Raw genomic sequence first — 13,429 nt, 5'->3', positions numbered from 1 at the left:
GTGTGTGTGTGTGTGTGTGTGTGTGTGTGTGTGTGTACATTGGTGTGCAACTTCTGTGTGAGACTATGAGCGCTTTGTACCAACACAGCAACAGCACCTACGTTTGTTTAATTGTATCTGATGTGACTGTTTGTACCTGTCCGATTGTGTTTTGTGTGGATGAAGCATTTTGCACTGTTCACTCCTGTGTTTTTGTAACTCTGATAAGAGCTGGAATTTGTGAGGGTTTTATAAATAGGGGATCTTGTGAATGTACTACAGTATATAGGCTACTGTAGACAAAGAAATAATCAGATTGTGTATACACACAAAAAGCAATAACGTTACCATCCCCTGTGCCAAGCACACAGCTTACAACTCAAACCCGTCCCAAGCCCCAACTGACCACAACACCATCCATTTTAAAAGAGCACTAGGTTACTATTTGCATAAGTTTAGACTTTTATCTTGGACAAATTTGCCTGAAACAGTTCAACATTTTAGAAAAGGCAACACTTACTTGCTCTCTTACCAAGAGTTAGAGGAGCAGATCACTATCATGGCGATTACATGGGCTAGCTTATTTAGCTTAGCATACAATAATGGAAGCAGGTGGAAATAGCTAACCTCGGTGTGTCCAACTATCAAAAGTCCACCTACCAGTGCCTCCAAAGTTCACTACCACTTTTTATCTAATTTGTTTAATTCAAACACATACATAATCATGAAAACACAAATGTGTGGTGTAAAGGGGAGATACATACTGTAACTACTTATTGACAAACAGCAGTTTATCTGTCATTTGCCAAGAAATACGCACGTAACTTCCTGTAAAACTGCAAACCCGTTTAATGCTAAGCTAATCACCTCCTGGCTCTAGCGCCATGCTAAACACACAAACATGAGAGTGGCATCATCTAACTTTCTGCAAGAAAGTGTAAAGTATTTCTCAAAATGTCTATTTCTAACTATTTCTTTAAAGACCAACAAAATCAGTTTTTCATTAGTGAAGGATAAATAATGCATTATAGCCAGTAAATTCTTCTCTTTCACCAGCTCACAGGCTGGGATTGTGCCTTTCCTTTCCTAGCTCTGCCATGTCAAACACTGAAGCATTAACTAGCCTACTGTTTTGTGGTGGCAAATGGAATTTAATTAGCTGTGTTGATCTGTGTTCATTTATCCAGCCACCAACAGTAAACAATTCAGATTTTTAGTTAATTATCACTGTATCAGGCCACACCACCTGCTGATTATCTATGGATTACTGGCCACCTAAACCCATCTTTCACCACGTGTATAAAAAACATGCACGCACGCACGCACAGGCGCACACACGCACACACACACACACGCACAAACAAAAACACACACAAAAACAGTACATACATGCACACAGAGACACAGCACTTGGGATGGACAGTTTCTGTCATCGCAGCACTTTCCCAAACAGGCTGTGATTAAACAGCAGCTTAGAGCGCTTTAATTTCATGGAAGAACAGACAGCGAGAGAGGGAGTGATGGAGAGAAAGAGTGAGGGGAGGGGGGGATTACAGATGCACGGACAGGGGAAAAGAAGAAGCGCAGGGGAGGGGGGTTACGGATTGATAGGAACAGAGGGAATGAAACAAGCAGCAGCCAGAGAGTAGATTGAATGGATTGATGGTAGGAAGATGAGAAAGAAAAAGTGAGACACAGTATAAGAGGCAGAGAAAAGCAACAATGATAGACAGGATATGGGGGAAAGAAGAGGACATGGAGGGGTATAAGGGCACAAGGCCACAGGAGGAAGGAGATAAGAAAGAAAGAAAGAAAGTGTATATATATATATATATATATATATATATATATATATATATATATATATATATATATAAAGAGATATCTGAGAGCTTGTCCAGAATTTAAAAAACCTTGAACAGGAGGTGAGGAGAGGTTGGAAAAGATATTTGCTGCAAGCAAGTGGAGAGCTTCAATATTTCAGTCACATCAAAAATTTAAATCCTGGCTAAAATCTGTGAATACTGCGTATTTGTGATCTGTTTTATGTTACGTCACACGACATGCTTTCTCCTCTTATCTCTCTCTCTACACATGCATGCAACCTATAATACTTTGATGACACACACATGCTTCCAGTTAATGGGTGAATGGAAATAGGAGGGAGATTATTAGGGGATATCAGCTTTGGGGCTATAACCACAGGGCCAATCTGTCACACCATGTTCTGAGCCAACACACGAGTGAGCGGGTGTGCAGGGAGAGTCTATGGCAAATGAAAGGAGGTAAACCACCAGCTTGTGTGTGTGTGTATTTGGTGGGGCATTTCTCCAATTTCAAATGTGCTATTCTATAGATTTCCAGACTAAAGTGGTTCAGTCAAAGGGGTTTTAGCATTCAAAAAAGACAATGTGGACTATGCAGAGAACGCGCACGCAAGCACGCACGCACGCACACACGCATGCACGTACACACACACACACACACACACACACACACAGACTTTTTAAAATGCAGGGCTTTATAATATATGTTAAAGTACTCAGAAATCCATTTACTTTGAAGAGCTCACTGTGGCCTTAAGGAGAACTGAGCAGTAGCTAGCTATGGTACCAGAATAGTAATAATATATGAATATTTATGCCACATTCTCTATTCTGAACTGCCTATAGATGGCACGGGACCTTTACTGCTGGAAGTTTGAATGCCAGCTACTTATCTGTGTGGAGCTGGATTGTGCAAAGAACATGAAGACTTGAGTTTCTGTACTCGCACGCAACACCTTACCCTTACATTTGGAGAGTTGACAGAATTAATGTTTCATTGGGCTCGATATATTAAATGATTCACTAATATAGGATAACTATCAAAATCAAACCCTAGCTTCCAGGCTATCTAACTGCTGAGTTTTTCTAACTTTGAGGCTTTTTATATTTTCAATATTCCACAACTGCTGAGGTTAATTTGGCTGTGTAACAATGTTTGAAAATCTTTCTGCGAATTAGAAGAGAAGGTCAACACTGTCTCCTGTGGAGTGGAGACCGAGATAAAAAATTAAAATCAGGAAAAATACCACAAAAGTGTGCAGTGTGCAGATGGGTGTGGAGGTCATTAGTTTTTGTAGATAACATTAGGCCTGAGTGTGTGTCAGGCAGCTTGCTAATGAACTTTGGGTGGACATGAAACGTCTTTCTTCATCATCGTAACTCTTCTATTCATCTCACTGGCTCTCTTACCATTTATTCCCCACTCCCTTTATCTTTCTTGCTGTTTATCTACATATTGTTTTCCCCCTTTCTGTCTGACCTCTACACTCTCACATCTCCTTTACATCTCCAACTTCTCATCCTCCTCTTCTCTTCATCTGCTGATTCTGTACTCCCTACTTTTCATCTTCTCTCTGTTCCTCTTAGCTTTGCCCTTTTGTTTCCTCTTGCATTGGCTATTTCTTTACTTGTTTCTTACCCCCCCCCCAACCTCTCCACACTTGCCCTCATCATACATACATCCCTTCCCTCTGCCCTCTCCCTTCCCTCCTCCCCAGTTGGGCAGACTAGGTTAGATAAAGTGGAGAAAAAACCTGTTTCAACTAGTGAGGGCATCAGTATTTACAACCAAGGTGTGTGTGTACCTGCTGATTAGTAGCAGCCTTGCCACAGGGAAGCAGTACACAGTGTCAAAGTGAATTTATTACCCTACATCCTTCTCAATATTAAGACTGTTTAACTACTGCTTAGCATTCTGATAGCATGCATCTTCCTGCTCTAAGTCAAATGCCCCTCCTGCACTGATTCAATCCAGATACACACACACACACACACACACACACACACATACACTGAACAGGACATCCATTTTGGGTTCCTGTCTTTTAGACACTGTCCTGCTTTAATTAACTGTCCTTGACATGGTGCATTAGTGGACACACTTCCACACATTCCTTCCTCTCAAAGGGACATGGTACGTAAGCCTGATTTGAGTGATCTGCATTTATTATGTTATAGTTCCTGTACATAATATGCTAGAATGGCTTGAATAGCATTTCTCACCATTCCCCTCCCTCTCATTAAAATATAATATCTGGTCATTTCTGTCTTTACAAGTGCAGCTGTAATCATAATGCAATTAACTCATTCACACAACATCCATGTTGAATTCCTTGTTTTGAGAAACACAAACATAGAGTAGATATAGAGACAGGTAGCAGCAGACAGATACCCAAGTTTACTGATGGATGTACAAGCAAACTAAAAGTTAAAACAAACCCACAAATGAAGAAAACAATACAGTTGTTTTCAATCAATTACAGATTCTACCATCTCAACAAGCCCTGGGTTATTGAGACTAAAGTCTCATGGTGTCAGCTATGGTGGCCCTGAGGCGCAAAGCATTTGACAAATGTAGATGTTTTCCATTCTAAATATAATTGATTAATGATTGAAAAAAAAGAGTTAATTGAAATACAAGGCTGGTGGACTAATGTTGTTATGTACCTAACTATTTCTAAATGTCTTTTTGCACAATGTTAAAAGCCTTCTGCATGTGGAAATAACGTTTTATATATGGAGACATAAGAACTTTAAAACGTGACCACTACCACACTGTGTCACACGTGTCACTACCACATTAGAGTCAACATTTCCATTGGCAGATTAAGGATTGAAATTCAGCTCTTCTGTGTTAAATATCTTTAACGCAGATATTCAACACAGAAGTTGTGTTCTGTCACAATTTTCCCATCAGTACCTCTTTAATCGCCTTTTTGCCTACCTCAGTAATTAAGTGAATTGTTTCTTTAAGTTCTAGACCCAATTAAAAACAAAATTATCACATCTGATATAAAATCGATGAGTAATTTAACTTTTTGTAAAAAAATAAATAATGGAAGACAGATAATGAAGTAACACTGAAGCTCAAAAGCACCATTAAAGAAGAGTAGAGGCTTGTCCGCTGTCACTTTTTGCACAAACATTTCTAAATCGGTCTTGGTTTTCATTCATCACAACATGGGTTTTTTATGGATCCAAGAGAGGTAAAAAACAAAATATGTAAAATGTGCCATTGTTTTCTTAATATGTGTTCTGGTTAAAGAAATAACTTTAGCTATTACAGTTTGATCGATAAGTTTGTCTCCCTGGGGCCAGTTTAAGGAAGGAGGTTTACCAAACTCGGAGTCTAACCCTGAACTCTGAGTTGATTTATCCAGAGATGGGAGTTTTCGTTCCGGAACGGCTGATTTGAGTTGGTTCAATCAACTCAGAGTAGGTTCACTCGGAGTTAAGTGTGTGCATCACCACTATAAAAAGACAGCATGAATGGAGCCATGATACTACGATTCACCATGGTAACAACTACAAACAAACCGGATGGTGGAAATACTCATGCGCACATACAGCAAGTTTGAACATACTGTATATGTCATTAAAAAAGCAAAAAAACAGCGGCTGTTGTAAAAGAGAAAGAATTTGCGTGGGAGAAAGTTGCTGCTAGAGTAAATGTGAAAGTTCCACTATAGTGTATTAATTCATTATTTAATCATAAGTCAAATATTACTAGTGAAATGGTATTGAACCTATAATCTATAAAAGTACTAGGCCTAGTTATCCCATTCTGAGGCTGCAACACCATTAACAGAATTATAATTTATAATTTAGTATTTCAAAGGGTTTACATCATTCACCTGCGGTACTGTGGAACTATTTTTTTAATGTCAAAAACGTTTAAAAATAAAACGTTTCAACAAGTCATGTTATTTTGACAGTATTTTGCTACAGTGGCTTTGCTAATATGCTCCGCATCACATTTTGTATGCAACACAAAGAATCTGCTGGATGTAAGAGCATGTCCACGATGAGTGACTTTAGTGATATGAGTATGGATAAGGTTATGTTGGCTGTATGACTGATAGACTGGGAAGAAATACGATCCCCCTCAAATAGATAGTTATCTGGAAATTCAAATGCATCTTTATAGTAGGCGCCTCAATATCATCTTGTTGTATGGTTAACTCCCTGTTAAGCAATACAGCTTCTTCTTCAACGGGATAGTCGACAAAAGGAAGTGACATGTTCGAAACAAAAACATTTTATAGTCTGTCTAACATGGTTAATAAACCAACACTGTTTTTTATTCATGCAGATAACAAACTGCGCTAAAATGCGCCTGATACAGACTGAATGAATGAATGAGGAAGTGAAAGAGTGCTGTGTTAGAGGTAGGAGACTGAGAGAAACTTATGATTCATTGAAGAAAACCTGAAAACCAGTTTCTGAAACAAGCTACCCTAAGTTACCCTTCCCTCTCTCTTAGGTTTGATTAACCTTCCTCACTGAAACAGACAACCCAGAGTTTCCCTCATCTCAGGGTTAAACTCAGAGTTTTCACTAAACCTGCTTTCTGAAACGGACCCCAGGGGCCTGTACCACAAATCAAGATCAACATGCTCTGGATTTATTTCAGTTACCAGCTTCACCTAACCTAACAACTGCTGCCCTGCATAAGTTGTGTCACGACGGTGGTTACCAACTAGTTCAATCAACCCAGGTTTCCCAATCCAGTGACACACATGTTCACATAAAAGAGGCAGTGTTTGCACAGCATGACCACTCACAAACATCTACCAGAGCCGCATATTTTACATAAGAGCAAACTATAATACTACATAGACAACAAGAACACAGACACGGTTTTATAGACAAAAAGCAATATAGTCGCTGCTTGCTAACCCAGGAAGGACGCTTGTCAATGTCACTTGCCCATCAGTCAGGCACAAAATCTGACCATAACTGCTTTCCATAAACTGTCGTTGCTTTAGTCTATTATTTCAGATGCAACCCTGGAAGTGGGAAGCAATTGTGAAAGCAAATAAAAACTATATTCAACCAATATGCTCATTGGCAACACACGGCTCAAGAAGCCGGTGAAGATAAATAATTCCCTCCAATGAAAATCTATATCTTTTCATGAAGATACCCATCCCAAGCAGGTTAGTTGTTCAGCACAAGTTACCACGGCTATTTAACCCGGTTACAAGTGATCCACTGTTGTGATGCACAAAACCCTGGGTTGAACCTGAAGTTAACTCAAATCTTGCTTCGTAGTACAGGCCTCGGGTCTTTGCTGTACAAAAACAAACAAGAAGTGTTTGTTTTCTATTATTGATAGGCCACACTGCCCAAAGAACTATCTGAGCTCTTTAGAGAACTTTAGAGACAGCGGAAAAGAAAGTCTGCCTTTAATTTGTTGTCCTATTTATTTTACAATGGCTGCAGTTATTTAAAGATGACGTTTATTAATGGATTTGTCCACCAGACTCTCACTAGATTTATTTTTGGCTCCAGTACTGGTGTAAGTTTGGCTTCATGTCTTACTATGACCAAGTTGTCATTATCCTGCCTCTAGGTGTAGGTTAAACTCAAAGATTTTGGACTTCAGGTGATCAGTGAAAGCACAGGAGGATTTAGATGAAGTCCATGCTGAACACACAGTACATAATGCGTTAGAGGTAATTAGACTCTTGAGTCGTAAAAATTCAAAGTTTTATAATTCTACATGTCTGAAACATTTCACAACATTTCCAGCTTGGAGGTGTTGTTGTGTCATCTGTCCAGTTGAGTTTGTGCAGTGCGTCCCAACCATCTATATCTGAGTCTTAACACCAGCTCTCAGTAAATTGGCAGGTAATCACTCAACAGAGACAACAAGGAAAAGAGTGTGGGGTTGCAAGAGCAAACGCTGAGGGGTGAAATACTGTATCTGAAGTGTCAGATTTTCACACACTGTCGTGGTATTATGATAACTCCCTTGAGACATGCGTAGGAGGTATATATTTATGTGTGTATGTGTGTGTGTGTGTGATCCAGTTATTAATCTGTATAACAATAAATCTTATTTGCGTTGGATGCTGAAATTAACCAGGCAATTCCAAGATGAGTATTAAATTACATGACAAATGTAAATTTGATTTATGGTAATTGCGGCAAAATGACAGCCTGAGCTGCGATGTTCATGTAGACTCATTCACCTGCCACTAAACTCATACATACAAATGAAGCTATCTTAAAAATATATTAAAAATATAATATGAACAGAAATGTACGTACCATTCAAACAGATAAGGCAATATTACCAGGCCAGGAGCTTCAGGCCAATTAATGTGTGGAACATGAATGAGCATATATAGCTACATACAATATACTATGTATTTGCAATAAACACAACCTAAATTATGAGTTAAAACCTCATTCTCTGGAGGCAATATGTGCAGGAACCCGTAATGTAGAATTGCAATGTAATAGTTTCACAAATTACATTTGATACATAGACACACATGAATAATCATGAAGATTTATGCAAGTACTATAGGAATGTGTGCAGAGTGTGTGCACGTGTGATTTGTACAACTTGAATGTCACCTTAAAAACTGAGCAAAATAAATGAGACTACTGTACTAAATTAAAATAAACTCAAGCTGAAAGGCACGCAAATTATGTAAAAACACATATAGACACACACACACACACACACACACACACGATAACTGCAGAGGCTCCATACAGCCGTGCTTTTTATTCACAGAGTTCATCTTCTTTCCTCCCCACTCTCCTTTATCATTGGCTTGGTTTTTATTAATCTTGATAAGAAAGTAGAGGAAGAGGCGCCAGCTCCTAATAGCTCACTGATTTACATGATGGGTGTTTAGCCCAATAGACAAACTCCTGGGAAAGGGGATGGGAGAAACTACAAGTACACACAAAGACACTTTCACACACTCTCATACAAACAAACACACACACACACACACACACACACACTCACTCACACAGGAATATAATTTGTTTTCATAGTACTAAAACAAAGAATTAGAAGCAGATTCACACACTCACACGCAAATCTATACCCAAACACATACACACACACACACACACACACACACACACACACACAAAGAGAACAAACAGGGCAGGCCCTGCTATAAACAGATGAGTTAGCACTCACACACTGCTTTGCTTGTTTAGCGTGTAACTCAATTTGAAATGCTAACACTGCCATAGGCTCAGGGGCATGCAGCGGCAGCCTAGTATCATCAGCCCACTTCCCAATTTAATTCCTTTTTTTTAATATAGGACAGTTGGACACAGGCCCCATATTTTACACACAGTGAATTTAATTAATTGGACATTTTTGGGCATACATCATTTGCACGCTGGACCTACTTTGGATTGTAGAACAAGAAGAAGAGAGGAGGTGGTTGTAAAGTACCGCAATATATTTGAGTGCGTGACTGTGTATGTGACTGCGTTACCGTGTGTGTGTGTGTACTGTAGAACTCACATTAATGATAATGACCTCTAGCGCCGTCTTTAGAATCTATCATCAGTCTGAGATATGTTGGGTTTGGAGAGAGGGGGGATAATGACTGGCATTATCCCCCCTCTCTCTGATGAGAGAACATGAGGGAGAAAAAAATTAATGACTACATTTATCATGTATGTTAATTTGCACATTACACATAAAGTGAAGCAGGCAGGCTCCACTTTAATTGTGGAAAAACACAATTACATGCAAGGAAGTATCAGCAAACAGGTATGTGTGAGGGAATGCACTGTGTATACAGTATTAAGTTAAAAGTGAAGACTACTAAGGTCACAAAAGAAATGTTGCTCCTTCATCAAATCAAGGTGTAATGTCCTGACTGTAACATTACACAATATATAATGTTAAAGATTACACTCCTGTGTATCCATAAAAGTGGGTATGAAACAGGTTTTACACATTTTGTTGGATTTTAGTTTTAAACAGCCAAGTGTTTTGAGAGACCCTCAACTGATTCTGCATGTTCACAGCTTAGCTCGACCAATACTGGATTTTCAGGCTGGAAACTGTTATTTGGGAGACAAAATATAAATCTAATAACAATATATCGGCGGTATTTCTTTTAAACATATAAACAAACAATCTTTTTATCTATGCTTTGGGACATTTTCCTGTCAACTTGTCAGAGTTCTCTAGTGGATAAACTATGTAATAGTGACACTGTTTCTAAATTAGCTCAACCTAGTTTGAAATTTTGGTGCTGAAATATCTTGTTGCTTATAGGCCAACAAATACACTGAAACAAATAAAACTCTGATATTGGCCAATATATGAGCCAGGCTGATTTATTGGTCTAGCTATATGTGAAAGAATTATGAATCATACATCATTGATTAGTAAGGATGATGTGTACTGTATTTACTTAAACTGTGCAAAACAAACACAAATATTGACATAATAATGGAGCCAATGGATCACCAAAGTTATTACAATTCATCCTGAGGGGAACATGAATGTAATTCTCATGGTAATCTATTCAATAGTTGAGATATTTCAGTTTGAATCAAAGTGATGAACAGATACAAATTTGTGTTTAAATAACTCCTCATTTTCCACATGCACAGCGGAAACCTTTTAAAATGCCCCCACAACGATGATGCAGGATTTCTAGATGAAAAGAAGCACATCAAACCTTAAAACCTCACCAACAAGAAGTGTGAATCTGAATCCTTTAGGAAGTAGAAGTATGCTGACAAATGCTTTCATTTGTAAGTGCATACGAAGCTCAAGTGTAAAAAAATGTTTTTTAATAAAATAAGGATAAGCCCAAAGGCTGGCACTATGAAAAGAAGGGAGAGGCCGAATCAAAGGAAAGCAAGACACTGCAGTGAAATCAAAATAGCAAGGATCTGGATCTGAGTGGAAATCTGATTCAATTAAGTTTCTTTAAGAGTTAGTGATAACTTCTGCAAAAATCATAATCATAATAAAACCCATTTTACTAAATACTGTCAATCGCCTCCTTGTACTAAAACTGTTCAACCAATTAATTAAAAGAACTTGGGGGAGGAACTGGTGATTTGGCTGCAGGAATTTCAATAAAATTGAGTGAGTTTTGCAGAACTGACAACTCCCTATTTATGTTTGTTGGCTGTCGACGGAAACAGGTGGAACTCACAGCAAGGGCTCCAATTAAAATCAAAATCAACCTGCCTGCTTGTAATTGCTTTTCCGCCTCCATATTTTGTGTGTGTGTATGTGTGTGTGTGTGTGTGTGTGTGTGTGTGTGTGTGTGTGTGGTGTGTGTGCGTGTGTGTGTGTGTGTGTGTGTGTATGTGTGTGTGAATCAGAGGGCAGCGTGTCTTATTTCTCCTGTGGTTACCAGAGTACTTTGTGTTGCTGCAGATATTAGATGGAGCGCCCAGACCCATCAATATCCATGACACCTGTATTGCTCACAAATCCAGATACACACAGACACACACACACACAGACACAGGTAAATGGCTGCTCTGACAGAGTGAGGCTTTTCAGACACACACACTCAGCGGGTGATGGAGTGAGGCCATTCCCTCTCCTCACCTCATGCCCAGTAGCTGGCTGGCAGCCCAGTGTAGACTTGGAAATTGGCTCTTCCACCAAATCAACCACTCCAACTTTTCTGATGAGCTCAGTACAGTACAGTACAGCACAGTACAGTACAGTACAGTACAGTACAGTACAACCCCCCCCCCCACCCAAACACACACACACACACACACACACAGTTGGTATTGATTTTCCCCTGTAGAGTCTGGTGGGCACTTTCCTTCCAGTTCACACTTTTCAGGCATTTCAAAAGTTAGCTATTATTTCAAAATTCGGTTTTCATTTGACCTGCCCTTGAGCTTACTTAGACACCTAAATTCTTTCTCTTTTCCAAATCTACAGTATTCTTTATCCTGAACAAACTATTCATATTAATATTACTTTGTTCTTTTAATTGCTTACATTTTTTTTTTGAAAGATAATTTTTGGGGCTTTTCCGCCTTTATTTGATAAGACAGCTAGGTGAAAAAAGGAAGACATGCATGAAATCGTCACGAATCGGATTTGAACCCTGGACCTCTGTGTCAAAGTATAAACTTCGAAGTATAGGTGTGCCTGCTTTACCCACTGAGCCTACCCATCCACGCATTGCTTACATTTTTTTGGTCATGCAATGAATATTTGTGGGCTTAGGTTATAATCATAAGGATTAAATACAAGTTTTTTTTTTCTCATACCCTAGAGCCCCACTCCATGACATAGCTTTGAATTTACATTTCATTACAGCTAAATCTTACACCTACACTTTATTTTGATGATGGTCTTGGACAGACAACAATGTTGGTCTGTTGTCAGTCGGTCAGTCCACCACTTTGGTCCAGTTGGACAACAAACAACTACAGCAGACTTTGGTGAGCCTATGGTCCCCTTTCACTTATTCAATAAAATATCTTAACATCTACTAGATGGATTGGCACAATGTTAGTATTGTATCATAGCTCAAGTGATTCCTTGACATTTCCTCTAACACCACTATGATATTTGTGGCTTAGAGTGAGATGTCTAGTCTATATATTCTAACTATATTTTCATGAAATTTGACACAGACTCTCATATCTCTCTCATGATTAACTGTAATACTGTTGGTGATCTCCTGACTTTTAATCTAGTACTAGTAATTTAACTTCTAGCAATTTGTCAAATACTTGATTTATGACCAAATACCTGCAAAGATAAAGGCCATTCCACCAGCCTCAGTTGCACTAGCTAATTTTAGCATGCTAACACACTAAAGGCATGGCAAAAATTTCAATCATGACGCAATCATGCTTGCGTTAGCATTTAGCTCAAAGCACCACTGTGCCTAAGTACAGCCTCTTTTGACAACAAACACTGCACATCAAAGGCCAGTAAAGGGTTTGTGAAAGAGGACTGTGAATGTGTTGTGTCAAAGAATGAGTATGCATGACCAAACGGTCAATGAAGAAAAGAGCTGAAACTGCAAGATTGCATGAATACAAACAGACCACTGATTTGAGACTGGGTGCTGTTTTGTATACGGGTTTATTGTCAGTTAACCACTAACCCTGTCTCTCCTGATAGCTTCTGTCCAGTAAACACATGATAGATAAATACAGTGAAATAAATAAAGTCCACTCAGATACACATTTAAGACTTAGTTTATTATACTTTAACCTCTTCAGAGACACTTGAAAATACATGCTTTCCTCGCCTAAATGTTTTACCAAAAAAAAAGTGAAACAGCTCCCATATACTTTGGCCCTCTGGGATGAGCCTGAGGTCATTGGGAAGTTAACACTCTCAATTTTTTTGTTTCGAGTGTCAGTGTGATTCTAGGCATTACTGACACAGAGCTAAAGAGGTTAGAATAGAGAATTTCTATTTCCGTCCAAGTGAAGCATCTGTAAAATGATTAAAAAACACTATTGTAAGGATATTAGATGGGCTACACACAAAACTAGTACCCTAGCCACATGTCTCAACTTAAAACACTCAGAAAATTGAAATTTTATGAAGTTATTTTCTTATTTCCTTTAAGAAAAAAGCCAAAAAACTGCCAAATACAAAACTTCTCAAATACAAAAAC

At 38.7% G+C, this 13,429-nt stretch overlaps 1 protein-coding gene and 1 long non-coding RNA gene across 2 annotated transcripts in view; one reads left to right on the top strand and one right to left on the bottom strand.

Annotated features, from left to right (window-relative positions):
- The window catches only part of LOC116680396 (uncharacterized), a 20,616-nt gene extending 12,536 nt beyond the window's left edge, over positions 1 to 8,080 (top strand). Inside the window, exon 3 of the long non-coding RNA XR_004329759.1 lies at positions 8,070 to 8,080. This is a non-coding gene — a long non-coding RNA (uncharacterized LOC116680396). The remainder of the gene's footprint in view (positions 1 to 8,069) is intronic.
- A 4,974-nt stretch (positions 8,081 to 13,054) lies between these two features.
- LOC116681551 (WD repeat-containing protein 49) overlaps positions 13,055 to 13,429 on the bottom strand; it is a 31,510-nt gene continuing 31,135 nt past the window's right edge. The window contains exon 18 of the mRNA XM_032509642.1: positions 13,055 to 13,429. This exon is cut by the window's right edge and continues 1,744 nt beyond it. The gene's annotated coding sequence lies outside the window, so the exon portion shown is untranslated.

The sequence above is a fragment of the Etheostoma spectabile genome, chromosome 3 (genome assembly GCF_008692095.1).
Source record: "Etheostoma spectabile isolate EspeVRDwgs_2016 chromosome 3, UIUC_Espe_1.0, whole genome shotgun sequence".
Taxonomy (NCBI): Eukaryota; Metazoa; Chordata; class Actinopteri; order Perciformes; family Percidae; genus Etheostoma; species Etheostoma spectabile.
Note: the sequence above shows the minus strand (reverse complement) of the source record. Positions and strands in the feature narration are given on the sequence as shown.